Here is an 18,880-nt window from a genome sequence, read left to right as displayed (position 1 = left end):
GAGGCGGTAGAGGTGGGATCCCTCGATAAGTCCTAGGGAAAAACCGACCCTGGAGGGTAAACAGATAAAGAAGGAGAAGTATTCCAAGGTTTACTAAACTGAGTTGATTATTCTTTGTTTTGGTGTGTTAAAAAGTTACAACACTTCTATCTCTTCCCGCCTACTTAAGATTTTGGCCAATAGAAAATGTTGTATATTTATCTTTCAGTCAATAAGCATTGTACTGTATCAATTTAATTAACCAATACGATTTTGGGGCTGTCGGGCCTTAGTCCAAAGCTTTCTGGAACTTCCCGCTCGGGTATAAAAGCTGGCACTTTTTCGAGCCACTTTGTCTTATTGATCGTTCGAGTCGAGGGAGTGTATGTTAATAACGGAGGCGGAGGTGCCTCGTCCATTGTCGAGTAGTCATCAGCTCAAGGTAATTGCAGTCCTGGTTTAAGTAATAGTCTTTGAAAGCTATTTCGAGGGGAAGGTTTCCAATCTTTAATAACGTAACTTTAATTTTCTAAAAGGTACATTTCTAACTTCTCAGGTAAATTTTAAGCTTCTAATGTAAATTTCAAACAAGCCAAAGGCACTTAAATGTAATCAGGGAATGGAGAATGAGCGACCCTCTTGTGTTCCCTATCAACTTAATTTCGAGGTGACTATGATTTTGTAACCTTTTCCAGTTTGTAACTTATATATTTTCTCCATCTAGTCACCTCAGTAGTATAGACCTAGCCTCTGTATCTACGGGCCATAAGCCCAAATAGTGTTTAAACCAATAATTTCAGTTTTCAAGGAATGCAAGTGTCCGCTTCCTCACCATTTAGATTTTTGGGCCAGTAACTTAACATGTTTTTTTCTTCACAAAGACCTGGTAGAATCGGTACTCGATACCCCTGTTAAACACTATTTCAATGCCTTTTATGTAAAGATGTTAGACTGTTGAGCATAGAAAGCAGTGAATTTTGATTTTGATTTTGATAGTCCTTTGTAATGTGAATTTCTAGAAATAGATTCCTACTTGTAAAGTGATAGAGCAAAGACGCTCCTCCAATTGATGTAACGGTTGAACGGTGCCATTGGAAGGCTGGTTTCCCATTTTCACACCAGGCAAATGGTGGGGCTGTACCTTAATTAAGGCCATAGCCACTTCCTTCCAACTCCTAGGCCTATCCTGTCCCATCGTTCGCCATAAGACCTATCTGTGTTGGTGCGATGGCCAACTCGCCCGGTCCTAAAAGGATTTATTCCCGCTTATTGCCTGACTGCTGTAATGGTGAAGCAACAGCATTTTCTTTTCTCTCGTAGAGATCATTATATTGTGCTCTATTTGAGCCCATTTCTCTTGCAAACAGGTTTGAAATTATCTTCGTATCCTATCTGTAGATTTGGCAAGGAAGTATGTGTCATAAAAATTGAACGAAAACGTGAAGATTATAAAAGCGAGTGAGAAGGAAAAGTTCTCTTCGTGTGAAATTATGTTGCGTTTCTGATGTGCAAAGCTCAAGTTTATGTGAAATTAAAGCATAAAGACGAAATTACTAACTGTAAGTAGTGGATGGAGGGCAGTGGACAAATTAAGAAAAGACAAAACTAACACATAAAATTGGTATCGAAGAAATCAACAATTTAGTTTGGTAATGGTTCGTCAATGCTCGTTCGAAAAACCTCCCGGTTAGCGGAACTATGCTCTGAGGCTCTCGCTAATGCCAAATCACTCGGAAACATCGACTTTAAAAATCAACTGGGTGTTGGACAGTTTCAAAAGAAGGCACAATATCGTGCAGAACGATGTTTGTGGGGAGTCAATAAACGTGTATGAAAATGTAATGGCTGAGTGGAAATCGAACCTCCAAAACTTAATTTCTGGCTGTGAATCTAAGGACATATTCTATGCCGACAAAATAGGATTGTTTCTTCGCACCTTGTCTTCAACTTCACTTGCAATTCGTGGGCAATTGTGTGTTGGGGAAAATTTCAAAAGAAAGGCTTACGATTCAGTTGTGTGGTAACATGGAGGGGGAAACGGAAAAGCCCCTGCTATACGGGAAATCACCGAAACCAATGTGTTTTAAAAACTTGAACTTGAGCAAGCTTCCAGTAACTTGGCGGAGTAACGGGACAGCCTGAATAACCAGTTCTATAATGGAAGAATGGCTGAACGGATTGAACCCTAGGATGAAAAAGGAAAATCACCCCTTCAGTATCATTTGCCTCCCGATTGTGGTGCTCTCTAACGTCAAGCTGACCTGGTTTCCACCAGCACAACCCGTGTTCTTCAACTTATGCACCAAGGAGTGAAATTCACCTTCGAGTCCCACTACAGGCATTTATTGATGCAGTCACTGATTATAAATGTTCATTGCGCTGAAAACACAACAATGTTGTTTTGGTAGTGGTTCGCCAATGCTCGTTCGGAAAACTGTCCGATTAGCTGAGGCTCTCGCTAATGCCAAATCACTCGGAAGCATCGACATTAAATTATCAACTGAGTGGTTGGACAATTTGAAAACAAGGCACAATATCGTATAGAACGAAGTTTGTGGGGAGCATGCTCAGTTTCCACACTGGGTGCTGTTGAATGGATCGGTTTGGCGATGATGCAGATCAAACCTTAAACGGCCGTAAAGTGCTTTACTAAAGTGGGATTTGCAGACATCAGCACTTCACAAGAAGTGAGTGAAATTGCGGCAGTGCTATCTACGCCAAGCCAAAAATCGAGACTTAGCATGCAGTTTTCAGTCTGCTGTATACATGTGATGAGCCGCCGTAAAGAGAACTGAGATGAAAATCCGAAGGAAGAAGGCCAAAAAGATGAAGAGGAGGTGAGTAGGATGAAAGAGAATGACAGGAAAACATACGCACTCATGAACAAGTTATTCACTATGTCAGTGACATGAAGTTTGCTGCTAACTCGACGTCACAGCGACACCTTGAACTACTGTACAGCGCTAAAGAGTGTATTGAAAAAGATGTCGCATCAAGGAAGTAGAAAAATTTTTATATGTTAGACGTGTGGAAGACGAAGCCTTAATTTACCCGGTATTTAGTGTTAAAAGTATGCTATTGTGTTAAGTGTGTTACAGCGTATGAGTGAGAAATAAAATAATTATGTCAACATACACGCGTTACTGACAAGGAAGCACATCCATCTGGTAATCTCCGATCTGATTGACATTTGGTACAACGACTCCAGTAGGAATGTTTTATTCATCCATATCAAAATTAGATGCCCACTCGTATATTTAGTACCTGTTTTGGTGTGTCAAAAGTTATCTCATTTAAGCACCGCATAGACAGGAGTACCAGCGGCTCATGTGTCATGATTTTACTTCTTCTCTCTCTCTCTCTCTCTCTCTCTCTCCCCCCCCCCCCCACACACACACACACACATACACACACACATTACTTCCCTAGACTCGGCAATTACTGGCACTATGCGCTGAATGGGACCGCGCGGTCCTGTGCAGACATATACGAGGTTTGTCCGGAAAATTGGTATAAATCCGTCGGGGTGACGTATCACGTATCGTGGAGGCGCCGCCAGGTGGCACTGCTGTTGTCGCCAATCTTCTCAACGCTCAGTTCGAGTCGGAGAGCTCTGCGTGTCAGTAGCAGTGTGCGGCTGCTTGTTGAAAGTTACCCGTTTTCACCTGCCGTCGGTATCGAGCTCTCTCTGATTGAGGAACAGCGCATCAACATCAAGTTTCTTGCCAAACTAGGTAAGAATGACCGTGAGATTTTTGAGTGTTTGCAACAAGTTTACGGAGACAATCCTTCATCAAGACAATGCGCCCGCTCACACGTCGCTCGTTGTGCGTGAGTTTTTGGCCCGAAGCTCAATCACCGTGACATACCACCCGCCTTATTCACCCGATTTAGCCCCTTGTGACTTCTTCCTGTTCCCGAAATGCAAAATGGTGCTTCGGGGGCGGTACTTGGGTGATGTGGAAGCCATCAAGGGAGAAACGACACGGCAACTGAACAGCATCACAACTGAAGACTTTCAACAATGTTATCAACAGTGGAAACGGAGTTGGCAGAAGTGCATCTTGTCTCAGGGAGAGTACTTTGAAGGAGACCATATTGTAATACCTGAATAATTGTCAAATAAAGTTATTATTCAACTTTTATACGTATTTTCCGGACAAACCTCGTACACAGTATGTAAACACCGACACACTACCGTGTGAGGAAAACGACAATTATTGAGGCAGAAAACGTTTTTTGATGGTTGATTAACGTCGCATTAACACATCGAAGAATTTCTGCGATGGAAGGATACGAGTGGCTATAGCCTCAATTAAGGTATATACAGTGCCAGCATTTGTCTGGTGTCCCATTCGCCTCATGGAGTGACAGCGATTTCCGAGGTTAGGGAAGTAATATGTGTGTGTGGGCGTGTGAGAGAGAGCGAGAGCGAGAGCGTGACACATGACTGGCCAGTCACCCGGCCTGTACCTGCTTCCCGCCGCTACTCCTGTCTATGCGGTGCCTAAATAAGCAAACTTTGACACGCCAAAACAGGTACTAAATATACGATTGGGCATCTAATTTTGATATGGCTGAATAAAAAAGTTCGTTCTGAAGTCGTTGTACCGAATCTCAATCATATCGGAGATTAGAGCTGGAAGGGTTTCCTTGTGAGATATCAGAAAAACTTTATGTAATTTTGCCCAATCCGGAATTTTTTCTTGTCCCTATGCGTTCCACATTGGACAAGTTGCACTGTATCAGGAAGATTCAGCTTAATCTTGTTTCCAAGAAATTATTTTTTAGGTAATTCAGGACAAAAGTTTTCTGTAACAACATATTTGAAAATTTCGCCTTGTGCCATCCATCAAAACAATATATATATATTTGGTTGTAACATTTCCATCGTCCAGCTCCATATCTGAGTGGTCAGCACCTTGGCCTTCCATCCACGAGCCCCGAGTTATATCCCTATTGGTCAGAAGGATTTTCCTTCTTAAAAATGTAATTCCTCCGCTCGGGCACTGCGGTTTTGCCGATTTCAATATTCCTGCACTCACTATCATCCACCACATTAATACCCAGTTTCATATACAAGGCAGACAGGGCGCACTCTTGTTGGAATGTCTGCCTTAAAGGAGGGTTGCCAGGTGTCCCATATTGTACAGAATTTCCCGTATTTGAAAGTCTGAAGTACTGTTCCGTTTTAACAGCACACGGGACGCCTTTTCATCCCGAGTTTAAACAATTCACTTCTGTCATAGTTAAAATTACCTCTTTGCAGTAGCTTATATTGAAGGAATACTTGAGCTTGAAGAAAATAACGTTACCATTGTTGAAACTTATAATACAATGTCAAAATTGAGGTACAAATTTGTTTTGCAGAGAAGAAGATAACTTTTTTCGTTGGTGAATTAAATCATTAATAGATCATCTCCTTCCAAACCTTCAGAATGTATGAAGTGAAATTTTTTTTTTTGCTAGGGGCTTTACGTCGCACCGACACAGATAGGTCTTATGGCGACGATGGGATAGGAAAGGCCTATTAGTTGGAAGGGAGTGGCCGTGGCCTTAATTAAGGTACAGCCCCAGCATTTGCCTGGTGTGAAAATGGGAAACCACGGAAAACCATCTTCAGGGCTGCCGACAGTGGGATTCGAACCTACTATCTCCCGGAAGTGAAATCTAACCTAACGATCTTTCAAATGCTGACATAAATTACATGCATGAAACTTATGACTTCAATGATGTTGATATCTTTTAAAACCAGAGGCTTTACATTTGAAGGATGTTACATTTTCTGGTTTTGAAGAAATGACCAATTCTTTCGAATGTACTGAAATTTGTCCAGATTTTAATTTGGATAGTTTTTATGATGAATTTAGTTCCCATAACATGGAATTACGTGATCCTGGAGCATCTGCACTGATACTAATAGCGATCACAGTTATAATGTGAACTAAAAATGGGAGTGATTTTTTCTCTAAAGTTAATTTAGATGCTGCTTCAAATATACTGTAACCGTTCATCGCCATGCCAATAGGCATGTCATGAGGTCCAACAAATATTATACGCCGTTTTCTGCGTCATTCTACGACATATTTCGTCGTAATGAGCATTTCTCGCCCAGACCGTGATACGAGTGGCGCTGTGGCAGCTCGAAGGGTGAATGTCTAGGTACGCGTGCGGAGAGAAAGAGAGCTACTCTATGTACAGTGGAACCTAGGAACTGCACTCTCTATATCAGAGAAGGAAGAGAACAGCCACGCCAAGCGCGGGGAACATTTACGTCAGAAGGCGGAGTCTATTTACAGTGTTTTAACACAAGAGTTGGAAATTCTCAGCGATTTTCCTGTACTAGTGCCAACTCACAACGTTCACTCGTTAAATATAATAATAATAATGATAATAATAATAATAATAATAATAATAATAATAATAATAATAATAATATTTTTATACAAGCTTGTGAAATTTACGATTAAAGACTCCTTGGAATCAGCGCCTAGGATGTCTGAAGATGTACCACTTTATGAATGCAGCGGTAATGATGCATTTTAGACAGGTGCGCTTAATGGGAAACAGATGTTAGAGGCTTGCAGCTCGAAAGAAGTGAGGGCCTCCCCCAGAAGATAATAGAAAACGCGCGAATTTATAAAAGGAATGTTATCAGGTTATGAGAGATTCAGCGAAGCGATATGCAGGAAACTCGATCAGTGGAAAGTGGAATTTAAGGGCTACAAATTGACTACTCATTCGACTATGAGAAATCATTGCTAACGGAGCGATTTTTCAAAAGAGGGTGGAGCCTACCACCTCTCCAGCCGACAAGCAGGATCCCTATAAAAGAAACCGCCGAACCAGTCCCATTATTCCATTCTGAAGCAGTCTTTACGCCTTCGTGATCGAAACTTCTTTATTCATAGTGAACCAAGTGTTGTTCAGTTATACTGAAATATATTATGTCTTATTTATTTTTAACTAAGTGTGTTAGATAGAAGTTTATTCCGTGCTCGACTGATATACACGTAACATAATCAGTCTTATGGTGTAAAACAATGAGTGGTTTCCCATTTTCACACCAGGCAAATGCTGAGGCTGTACCTTAATTAAGGCCACGGCCGCTTCCTTCCAACTTCTAGGCCTTTCCCATCCCATCATCGCCATAAGACCTATCTGTGTCGGTGCGACGTAAAGGAACTAGCAAAAAATGAGTGTGGTGTGCGAATATAGGTGCCTGTAATTTCCGTATTCCCATATTTATGGAATGCACACTATTAGAAACAAGAGCAGCTCATGCGTATAATCTTTATAGAGCGGGTCACTTTTGATGATCGCTCAAACGTAGTGAGATGCTGACTATGTTCTACGAATGATTATTTGCCGTGATTAAGGCAAGCGCAATATCGGGAGACCTTAATCGAAGTAATATGAAGTGCTAGAGTAGCCAGGGAGTGGTGTCTGACTGAACGTGTGATGCACATATAAAAGCAAGGGAAATCATTAACTGTGACGTGTTACAAAAAGGGAAATGAGTAACGAACTACGGGGACTTAAACGCTATTCGGGTAGTCCACGTGAGTCAATGAGTGGGTCTAGCCATTGTATGTCACTTGATGTCGCATAAGAGAGTACATCATTAACCATTTTCCCATTTGCCTATATATACGTGAGTGCTCGTCGAACCCAGGAGAGGAACCGACCAGAGGCGCACCTTTTGTGCCAGCAGCTGCAGAGAGGAGCTTACAAGAGACGCGCCTCTGTGCCTGCTTTCATCTCACCAGGGACCATCCAGAACGTCCGACGGCAGTTTGCAGGTCAAGCCATCATTTACGGGACCCAGAAGATGGACCAAGGACTCTCAGCTAACGAGGCTTCATTTCCCAACGCAGAAACGTTGTGTGCATCCCTTTTTTCAGCATTGAAGTCATAACGTCCGTAAAATGTAAAAAAATGTGTGTATAACTTTCTCTACCATGTAAATGTACGAAGTATAGGTGAATGCCATACGCTTTCTTCGAAGGGGGTGAAGCTTTTTATTAATGTGTTTTATGTGTTCTTCTTCCGTGATTGGGATAATCACAATTTTATGTAGTGGATTTTTCTTGCAGGAATTAGTCGTAAGGCCCCTAGTGTTTGGCTGTATGTGAAGCATTTTAAAGATGGGATAAATACATCAACAGACGTCCTAAGTCCCGACAAGTTCCATTAGTCATTATGAGCCTTCATCATGTTTCAAATATATATAATTTGTTTCTATGCTTCACAAATAATGCATGTACGACTTCCCTTAAATCTTAAGGCTGCTAACCAGATGAAGGTGAAGATACGGCTCGGGGTGAAATCCATGATTTATATAAGTGCGCGAGTGATGTTTTGTTAGTTAAATTACCTGTTGAAATTGAGTCTTCTAAATGAATAAATAATGTGGGTTTGAGATGCAGGTGTGACAATGTTCGAGATGACAGACTGAAAAGATGACTGGAGAATAATTATAATTATAGCGACGTAATGAGTTAGGCTGAATATGGCGGGAACAATAATAAACGAGAATTGGTAGCCATTGAACAATTACGTACCTGGAAGAGGGAAAGTGAGAATTGAGAATAGAATTCCGTATGAAGTGAATGTATTTCGTCCAGCTGGCGGATAACAGGCCACCGCTGGGAGACAGGTTTATGACCCTCTAGACGGGAAGGAATGTCAAGCCCCCTTGTGGAGTGGGCTCGTTCGTGTGCCAAATGCTCGCAATATTCACGCAGGGAATCCCCTTCATTTTAACACCGCATTAAATACTCACAGGCCAATCATTTTTTACCACCATCGTTGTAGAGTTGATGGTTCGATAGATGAAGGAATCCTTCCAGTATTATATATTATTGAGATTTAAATAGGGTTTTCAGCCTTGCACCTCGAAGGCCAACGAATGCGGGTTCGATACCGTGTCATATCGACGACCTTAGACCAACACCAAGAGATTTGAAAGGGTCACAGTTTCTGTATGCATTTTTGTGTGTGAAGTGTATTATTTGTCGATGTAATTTCAGGTGATTGTTTTTTCTTCGTGTTTTATTTCATATGTTTGTATTATTTAATGATGCTTATGTTGATTTACGGGAAACCAACGTTGCATGGGTCCTTTTTGTGACATAGTAGGGTAAGATAAACCCCGGAGAAACACTCATAGGCGAGACTGTAATATATAATTAAAGTAGTCATGTAAGCCTAATGTGCCAAATGGGCGATAAGATTTTCATGGTTATGGGAGTGTGCGCAATGGTGTTTCATACAATACCTCACCACAAGGAGGGATACAGAATAATAGTTCTTGCTTCATGAGAGATGCCATCCATGTGTGTATATAAGTATGTGTTTGTTTGTTCATTAAAATAATAGATACCAGCGGGTATCGGTAATAAGTGATGGGATAAACCCTTATTTAATGTGAAGTGAAAAATCAGAGGTGCGTGTTAACAAGATGATTTTGATGTGCCGACTGATAGTCAGATATAAAGCGGACTGACATTGACATGGAGGCACTATACATACAATTGAGTTCTGTTATGTGATAATATGGCATTGACTCGTGTAAATTTATATTCTTGTGACTACCAGTTAATTCAAGTTTATGTTTTCAGACTGAGAACAAACATTCTTCTCATTTCAGTAGTACAGTGTATTCCTCTCATGTTATATAACACCCTACTTTCAATGTATTAACATTTAATGCCCACTCTCTATCGAACAGTCCATTGCCCGTATGCTCTAGAGCTTAGCCGTTGAGACAGTGAAAGTAGGGATGATGGGACTTCGATACCCAAGATTAATTTCCGAAGTTACTCACCTAACATATTGCCATTTAAAGATTTATTTGTGAAACTAAGTTATTTAAATTGTGCCCTGCCGAGCCCGGGGCAGATACAATACTAATGGTAGTATCTAAGTATACCTGGTTCGAATTCATATGTTAAAAGAGGTTCTTCAATTCTTAAAAATATGGATTGATAAAAAGAATAGATGTTCAGCAACGCTGATAAAGTCAGAAATTCAAATCAATCTTAATTTTGATCATAGTTGTCAGAAATCGTGACTTGATTAAGGGAGATTCAGAATTATTGAAACAAGTCTAAAAATAAAGAAAAATACGCATTTTAAAATTGTTACGTAGAAAATGAAAGAGGATAATACTGTAATAAATGTTATGCTTACAACGTAATTAGAGTATCTCAGTGTTTTCTTGAGCAAATGTCGTTATGTCGTGTCGGCATGACCTGTCCCGTATTTTTGTTTCAAAAACTTGGCAAACCTACTTATAAGGGCTGCACCAGTCTGCCAACAGCCACATGAAATTATTAACAGTTCCATCTGTCTCCGGCTTACGACGATAAACTCGGTGTACACCTGAAAATGCGTTGTATGTGTGACACGACTCAAGGTAGAACGCACGAGTACCCATACGAAACGCGTCGAACCAAGAAAGTACTAGAAAATATATTTGTTTTTGTTCTTATTGTGTGTTATTATGGCTCACGCTAGCTTACATAGCCGAAGTTGACTGGTTCGATTCAGGTTTACGTCATCCAGTGATAACTGAAGGTTCTGAAATACGCCAGTATCGTGCACGTGATTCACACTGGGACAACTTGCCGCCATTTCGGCTTCCCCGAAAACTCTCAAAGTACTTAATGGGACTACACTATTTATTTATTTATTTATTTTTTATTTATTTATTTATTTATTTATTTATTTATTTATTTATTTATTATGGTATTATGTATAGTGTAACGTTATTTACTGTAGGGCCTAATTGTAAATTTTAGTCTAGTTAAATATTCAGCTGTTGACATTTGGTTCAATCCCTGAACATATTCGACGTGTGTTACGGAAACCTCATAGAACACCCATGCGAAATGTCCGTTGCAACACTGGTATCCGAATAAAACGGACATCCGAAAAGGACACGTCCTTGGTTCAATCGTAAAGATTTCCTGCGATAGTGTGGTTTAAAATATTGAATATGGGCTTTGGAATGGAATGAATCTAGGATTTCATTCTGCAACAGAGACGTGGGAGATGAGATTCTTAGTATTCCACCTTTCTAATAACAAAGAACAGTTTTTACGTACATATCTTTTTACTTGTTGCAGTGCAGCTAATTCGTGGAAGGGAACATTTCGTTTTAAATTACATTTTATGAACCAATAAATAATAAATACCAGACGACTGCAAAAAGGAGTTATATAAATGCAATACGGTAATAACCTCGAACGTAAAACTCATGACTTCCTCAGGGGATTTCTATGCCGAACACTGCATTCTTTACTGTACTTCTAATGTTAATTGCTGACATCTTTAACGTAATAAAGTCATGGTCTTCCATTAAAGCAATTTTCGGAATGTGTTACATTTGAAAGGTTCACCAGAAATTATATAGATCGTGTGATGTTCGGAAGATAGGCTACTTTGTAAATGCAAAGTTGTGCGGGAGTTGAAGGGATACTCCAAGAATAGCCCCTTCTTCGAAGCTCACGAATGGGATTTTAACCCAGATATACACCCATACTGTGTTACTTGAGGCTAAGTACACCCCATTCCTCTGCCCCCATTGTTACCAAAAGAAAGGGAGGATACCTGCTGAATATAAAAGGAAGGTACTGAAATAAGGACTATAATCAGAACGAAGACATCTCATCTACACATAGGAAAGATTGTGGAAGAGGATACTACAATATGTCAGCTATACGGAAGGGTAGTGGAAAGAGAAGGTTTCTCATTTATTTGCAAGGATAGTGGAAAGAAAAAGCATCTCATTTATACAGTAGATGAGGGTAAGGTAAAAATAAATTGTTTTATAAGAAATGTATGTATATACGTACGTACGTAAACACTTTAGTTCAGTATCCTCATCCCTTGCTGAGATGAAATTATATGGCATGTTTTATGGCCTAACGCCCTTTCTGTCGCCATTCTCAGTTGAGGAACTAATGAAGATGTCATAATAATAATAATAATAATAATAATAATAATAATAATAATAATAATAATAATAATAATAATAATAATGGCTTGTGGCCTCCGAAGAGGCCTGCTGCAGTCTTTCGAGTTGACTCCGTAGAGGCAACCTGTGCGTCTATCAGGTGAGTGTTGAATTATAATTATGAAGATGGCACACACAACCAACCCCCGAGCCATCGCAATTAATCAATGAAGGTTATAATTTCCGACCCGCCTGGGAATCGAACCCAGGACAACCTGGACCAAATGCCAGCACGCGTACCATTTATCCATGGAACCGGGACGAAGATAAAATGAATGATGTTGAATTGAAATTGGGTAAGGCAGTGGAAGGACTTGGATGTGGCCTGCAGAGAGCAACTGTCCCGGCATTTGTCAGGCAGTGAAAATGGGAAACCGCGGAAAACAATTTTCGGGACAATCAATGGTAGAGCTCGACCCCGCTCATCTCCCGAATGCTGAGCTTTGCTCCGTAGCCGTAGCCCGTTGACTTGCGCGACCACTCCGCTCGGTGAGTCATTGGAAATGGTGAAGGGAAAGTAATTTATCTAATTTTAGGGAAAGGCTAGTGGCAAGGGAAAGTTTCTCGGTTAGTGGTGGTAAAAGGAAACATCTCTTTTATAGGGAAGTGTAGAGGAAAAAGAAGTGATGTAATTTACAGGAAAGGTTAGACAAAAATCTCATTTATAGGGAAAGGAAAGTGGGAAGTGAAAGTCATTTATTGAGAAGGGTAGTGGAAGAAAGAAAATATATCACTGAGTAAGAAGAGTTATGGAAGGGAATCTACTTCATTTAGGTGAACCTGATAATGGAAGGGAAATGTATATAATTTATTTAGAGGGGAGGGATAGTAGAACGAGAAAGTATTTCGTTTACATGGAGGGATAGTTGAAGGAGAAAGTACCTCATTTATTTGGAAGGGTATTGGAAGAAGAAAGTATCTCATTTACAAGAAGATGTAGTGAAAGAGGAATGAATACAGACGGATAATGGAAGAGGAGACTCATTTAAGGAGAGGTGTGAGGTGAAAGACCAAAATTATTCAAGTGGAAAGGGAAACTACTTTGCTTAGTGTGAGGGTATGCTATGTCATTTAAGGAAGGATGAGCGAATGAGACACTATACATATGGTTATGGGTACTGTAGAGATAAGCGACATTATATAAAGAAAGTCATGGCGAGAGGAGTCTCACTAAAGAGCAAGAAACTGGTAAAGAGAAGTGATGAGAAAAGACGCAGTCCAGTGCTAATACTGAGATGTCGTTATTATTACTATTATTATTATTATTATTACTCAGAGGCTTCTCATCGAGATCGCGGCCACAATACTGAAGAGTCTGAAGATCACTGAATAGAAACGTAAGACACTGAATTGTGATGTTATGTGTGGTCTCCGGAGAGACTTGATGCAGGTATTCCTAGCAGATGAGTATAATGATGATGATGATAAAGAGTTAGGGAGAGGGTGAAATCTGCTGTAAGTACATAGCCTACTCCAGCCGAAGAACACCACAGGGTCTGCTTAAGGCTTAACGTCTTCATCCGACGGACGAATCACCATCAACAGCGTAATAATTATACCCTCACTCCGTATGAATACTGTGGAGAAGTTTGAAATATAACCCAGGCTTTTGGAACGTAATCTATTGATTTGCGATAGTACACCACCACTTCTCCTTCTCCGTAGAACAACATACTGATGGGGAGTTTTTCACCAACGGGACTCGAACCAGATAAGCACGGTGTCCGGCCATAAGACTTCCGACATAAACGATCATGGCTACCAGGAACTTGTGAAATAATTAATAATAATAATAATAATAATAATAATAATAATAATAACAATAATAATAATAATAATAATAATAATAATAATAATAATAATAATTCGAGTGATATTAACACTAGCTTCTCAACCAAGTTTGTCTCGGTTCGAATTTCTGCCAATACTGTAGATGCGAGATTTTTGAAATAAAATGTTCCATGCTTGTCTTTCGGGATTCTACTGTCGGCAGCTCTGAAGATGGTTTTCCATGGTTTCCCATTTTCACACAATGCAAATGCTTGGGCTGTACCTTAATTAAGTCCACGGCTGCTTCTTTCTCACTCCTAGCCCTTTCCTATCCCATCATCGCCGTAAGACCTAACTGTGTCAGTGCGACGTAAAATACCTTGTAAAAATAAAAATAAATAATAATATTGACATGTGACCTTCAGTACGGCCCTGATGGAGGTCTTTGGAGTTGTTGCCCATGGGCGATGTTCGTATCTCTAAGAATGGAGCCTTGCCTAAGATGAAATCATTGCTGAAGGCTATAGAACATCCTGTCCCCAGGCCGGAGGAAATAACTAATGAATATTAAAATCATTGACTCGACAATGAATCTAACTCGGGTCCCATCGGACAGTTAGCCAGTGAGACAGTGAGAGAAATAATAATAATAATGGCGTGTGGCCTCCGGAGAGGCCTGATACAGGTCTTACGACTTAGCACCTGCTACACGACCTGCGCGTCTGTGAGGGAGGGGCCCTACCTGTGATGAATGCTAATGGTGAAGACTTTACGGGAATCGAACCCGGAAAGCCTTGGTTCACAGATGGGCACATTAACCATTCGGCCATGGACCCGGACAGTGATAGAAGTGAAGTAGATGTAAACACCACGAGCAAACGGGCATGACAGCAGAGCTAGTTCATTACAAGCTGTTCTTGTGCCTAAAATTCGAATCTCAGTGAAGACAGTGAAACGTTTGGAAAGGAATGTGACGTTCTAATGATTAATTTCATTCCTACGTATGTGTTTAATATCTCAATAACTCATATAGATTTCCGGGGTAATAGTGGAGTGGGAAAGGGCTAGGGCAGGGAAGGTACTGCTGTGGACCTAACATTTGCCAGGTGATAAAAATGAGGAACCATAGACGTTAGCTCTTCATATCTCACGTCAATCGAGCAAGCATCTAATAGCGTGAGAAAAATTAGGTAAAACTTTAAGCTTGCTTACCAGCAAGCATCCTTATATAAATGCGTCGTATATCCTCAGAATCATTAGCCAGGGAACTTCGGAGGAATTTGAACGGCCGGTTCGTAATACCTTCCAAGCAATATCAAAATTGACTAGGTATAGAAAAATCACTTTAGTGAAGTAGATCGTCTTAACGTCGCCCTAATACATACGGTAGGCCTACTTCGTCGACGCCGGAATGCGAATGTCTTGGTCTGGAAAGGTATCGGCCGTGGCCTCAATTAAGCCCAGTATTTGGCTGATGAGAAAATTGAGAGGTATGGAAAACATAGCAAAATCTTGAAGGTTAGCGTCACTATGGATACCGTGACCATAGCCACGGGACCCCATTTTTACTTGGAAATCAACCTTGTAGTTTTACGTAACTCTGGATACCACGAGACCTCCATATTCTGGTTGAAAACGGAGCTTGATATCGTGATCATAGTCACGGAACCTCCATTATTACGCGGAATCCGATTCATAAGCGTGTGAACTTTCATTTTAAAATCACATAAGCATTGGCCAGGATTCGAATCTCAGCCGCCTGGGTTAGAAGCCAATGACAACGCCATTTGGATGCCATGACCCCTAACCAGTAAGTGGAATACAAACCATGAAGACATGACTTTTCATTACAAAAGAACCCACATTGCTAGCTAGGGTTCGAAACGTAACCGTCTTGGTGAATAACCTGCAAGACCCATATTACGTAGAGATGGTGACAATAAGCATGCAAGTTCGTAGTATTTTTGCTAGTTGCTTTACGTCGCACCGACTCATATAGGTCTTATGGCGACGATGGGACAGGATAGGGATAGGAGTGGGAAGGAATCGGCCGTGGCCTTAATTAAGGTACAGCCCCAGCATTTGCCTCGTGTGAAAATGGGAAACCACGGAAAACCATTTTCAGGGCTGCCGATAGTGGGGTTCGAACTTACTATCTCCCGAATACTGGATACTGGCCGCAATTAAGTTCGTATTTTTAACGAGAATGTTGATATAGTGACCATAGCTTTCAATTTTACGTGGAACACATACCACTGGGATAGGAATATTCATTTCAAAAATACCACGTGCATTAGCCGGAATTCGAACCGTGGTCACCTTCATGAGAATCCCATGACAATGTCACTCAGCTACCGTACCCTTGAGATGATGAGAGTGCGATGATTTGTCAAGAAGAAGGACAAGAATAAGGAACATTGTTGGTTTGAAGATTGATTTTGAGAAACGCTGATCTGTTGGATTTTTGTCCCGCAGGATTTCATTAACATGAAGAAAGCTAACGACGTTGGGTTATTCCACTTAAACACCTTCAAATACCATAGACCTCTGCCGAGATAGAAATGGCTATCTTTGGAAAAGATGGACAATAAATTACTACGGTAAGATCGGTTGAAGTAAAAGAAATATGTTCGCTGTAAATTGAATGCATAATCCCAAACTATGTGGTACCAGGAATTTGGGTTGCCATATATACAAATGAAATTCGTACACTTTTCTGGATTGGCGTGGGAAAAAGTTGAGTAGGTACAAGCAGAGTTGTTATATGTACGGAAACGAGTAAGAATAATTTTGTCTTAAAGAGATTGAAACAAATTTCACAGGCCTACTGAAAAACAAGCTAAATTGTATCTCTTCTATCGTATTATCCTCTTCTGTACTGAAAGAACGTCTTCTTCTTATTCTTATTTTCTTCCCGATTTCTTGGGGTCGGACAAACTTTCTTGAGCTTATCCCATACTGTATATTCCCCTTTGATTCTTTCTTGGGAATTTAAAACCGGAAATCCTTCCTGAGGCCACGTGATTTTTCAGTTGAAAATTCCAACCCACAAAAATAGGTCAATCCCGAAATTTAGGGACGTATGGCTACTCTTCTACGAATGTCAGAGAAGAATTTTCAATCAAATCTACTGTCATGAGGCACGTTCAAATACCAGCAGACTGAGCGAGAATCGAACATGGTAAGTAACAATTTAAACACTAATCAATCAATCAATCAATCAATCAATCAATCAATCAATCAATCAATCAATCAATCAATCAATCAATCAATCAATCAATCAATCAATCAATCAATCAATCAATCAATCAATCAATCAATCAATCAATCAATCAATCAATCAATCCATCCATCAATCAATCAATCAATCAATCGATTTGTTCTGGGTGATTTCCGGCAAAAGAGTGGCGTTACAAGGATGTTGCAAAATTTGGGCTGGGAAGACTTGGCAGAAAGAAGACGAGCTGCTCGACTAAATGGTATGTTCCAAGCTATCATTGGAGAGAAGGCATGGAATGACATTAGTAGACGAATAAGTTTGAGTTGTGTCTTGTATCTTTATAAGTAGGAAAGATCACAATATGAAGATAAAGTTGTAATTCAAGAGGAAAAATCGGGGCAAATATTCGTTTATAGGAAGGAGAGTTAGGGATTGGAGTAACTTACCAAATTAGATGTTCAATAAATTTCCAATTTCTTTGAAATCATTTAAGAAAAGGCTAGGAAAACGACAGATAGTGAATTTTCCACCTGGGCGACTGCCCTAAATGCGGATCAGCACTGATCCTGGATCAACTTTCTCATCTATCACTGAAGTTACCTGATACATTTTCAAGCAGTTTACCTTCTACATCTTATACCTCCTAGGATAAGGAAGACAATGAGTGTCGCACAACACCCCAAGGCGAGATACTAACAACATGTAATACAGTCCAGTGTGCCTGGCCCAGGTCAGGTGAGACAATGCGCTCTTGTTCACGTCGTGCAAGCCATTGTCACCGTGGCTGTCGCTCAAGCTCGCTGCATGTGTTATGAGCCAACCTGTAGACCATAGAAACTCAGCCGGGCCCAATTACACCCCCAATCTTGCCACTGCCTCCTCTCGCCCCTGCCAGCCTGCTCACAGTGTCCATGTGCTGTGTTTTATTGTAGCCAGGCTGTCAAACTTACCTCCTGCGCCTCTCTCTCTCTCACACACACACTCATACACTGATTGCTGGGAAGCGTTGCGCCATATTGAAACAATTGAGTCCATAGATCCCAATCTCTGTATAAAAAGTTTGAGCACACGCATGCTATACTGGCCGGACATCTCTTTTATTAATAAATATCAGCTCAGCGGCTAGACCGAAGTCCTCTCCCACATGTGGCGGAGTGGGGCGTTTGGTAATTTACTTGGGAGATATAATGGCTATGTTTCGATGTTTAGATCGTAAAAAAAAGGAATTGTAGTTAAGCTAGTTAAGAGCACCAACGGAATATATGAAGCTATAATTTTAATAAAATACGTTTCGAATAACCGACCGGCCGAGGTGTGGGAGGTACGTATGTAAAGAGTTCCTATCGATCCTTTCCCACGACACGAGAATCATCGATTTGCACTGGCTGCTGGTCGGAAGGGTAGGGGAAGGGTTTCACCCGTCACAAGATATTACACACACATGTTAATATTCATTCCAATTCGTTAATATTAGGAGGCGTGTGACAGCAATAATCACCACGCTACTCCTGCCTGGATGGAGCTCCTCGTTCTACCTTAACTCATCGGCAACCGAAGACTGTTAAACTGTTTTGCAAACAGTCACACTGTGGTATTAAATGCTTAGGAAGACAACCAAAGATGGCGTGAGATATAATAAGTTTACATCGACTCCAGTCATCTTCATCAGTAGATCTCGACGCAGGTTTATAAGAACAGATATTAACAAGCCATGTTTAACGCCGACCTCAGCGGCACAGTCTGTCTGTCGTATTTCTGTTCCCACGAGAGCAGGGCCAATCCTATATGAGGTGAGTGGTATTTAAAATTATTAAATGCTATCAATATCGTGCCGTTGGCTTACCGTAAGCGTATGTCAAAAGAACTGCGGAACAGAATAATGACATTAT

The sequence above is a fragment of the Anabrus simplex genome, chromosome 2 (assembly GCF_040414725.1).
Source record: "Anabrus simplex isolate iqAnaSimp1 chromosome 2, ASM4041472v1, whole genome shotgun sequence".
In the NCBI taxonomy this organism is placed as follows: Eukaryota; Metazoa; Arthropoda; class Insecta; order Orthoptera; family Tettigoniidae; genus Anabrus; species Anabrus simplex.
The sequence above is the reverse complement of the archived record's forward strand: the minus strand, read 5'-3'. Positions refer to the sequence as shown.